Below are 1,172 nucleotides of genomic sequence, written 5' to 3' on the forward strand. Positions count from 1 at the left end.
ACCTCCTGCCATGAGAGAGCTGACTGTTGAACAACTTTACTCACTCCATTCAAATGACTTGTAGTAGCTGTTAAACGACTTTGTAGCATGCATGTAATGTAATTTGTGGAAAGGCTGGACCATACTCTGCCACTAACTAGTACTCACTTGGCGTTTAATGATGACCCTCCATCTCCATGCCTGTGTCGCTTGCTCCAGTGAAGAAAGGAAATGAGTACTCTATTTGGTCGAGCTTTTGCGCGAGCGGGTTGATCCAATATCTTATTCCACGAAGGAAGTATCCTGAAAATCCTTCTGCTAAGTGCGGAGACGGGAATCGAACCCGTGACCTCAAGGTTAGGAGCCTCGTGAGCTACCAAACTGCTCTACTCCGCTCTGGAGTACCAGAAACTGGAAACTCGAAAAGGATCCTTCTGATTCTCAAAGAATGAGGGGCAAGGGGATTGATACCGAGAAAGATTTCTTCTTATTATAAGACGTGATTTGAACACTTTGTATTTGTTGTCATTACCATGATATCGTTAGTTTAGCGCAAGATAAAACCCTCTTTTTTAATTAGGATTGAGGTGTGGTTGTGCACGAAACTACTATGCAGTACCTAGCAACAGGCACAAGAATTGACTGTTTTCCCCTAGAGTGACACAGACTGAAATATATTTACCAAAACCGTTACTTTGATATTTATTTTTCTCACTATGCTAAAAACATATGAGATACTTTCTCTTGTGTAGACTGCCAAGTGCCAATAAGAGCTTGCAAACCATGGTACATGGTGTGCTCATACAGGTTGTAGAAATTAATCTTCTTTGCATGGCTAACAAATTCGGGCCTACCATTGGCCATCAAAGCTTGGCGAGTTGGTCATGCCATATAGGCTACACTCTTGGATTGATCTGTACAAAATTACAGCAGCTCATTGTCATCTCAACTTCATCTAATGAAGAAAACTACATTCTCTAACTAAATCGTATGCGCTTCTTGCAAGGGGAGACCACATGTTCCGAAACATTCACCTCACCAGAGAACATAGCCACATTGACATACTTCTTATATGGTGGTATCCGCGACTCCCAACCTACTAGCTCAAACTTCTCCTTCGGCGGAACAACGGAGCCGGCGATCAGGTCCCCATACCTCACCTTGGGCAAATCCCTCGTAGAATCGTCGTCTTC

The 1,172-nt window shown here is 43.3% G+C and overlaps 1 non-coding gene across 1 annotated transcript; it reads right to left on the reverse strand.

Moving 5' to 3' along the window:
- Positions 1-301: 301 nt before the first annotated feature.
- On the reverse strand, positions 302-375 carry TRNAR-CCU (transfer RNA arginine (anticodon CCU)). Its single transcript has one exon. It is a non-coding gene; the product is annotated as a tRNA-Arg (tRNA).
- Positions 376-1,172: the final 797 nt, after the last annotated feature.

The sequence above is a fragment of the Triticum aestivum genome, chromosome 6A (assembly GCF_018294505.1).
Source record: "Triticum aestivum cultivar Chinese Spring chromosome 6A, IWGSC CS RefSeq v2.1, whole genome shotgun sequence".
In the NCBI taxonomy this organism is placed as follows: Eukaryota; Viridiplantae; Streptophyta; class Magnoliopsida; order Poales; family Poaceae; genus Triticum; species Triticum aestivum.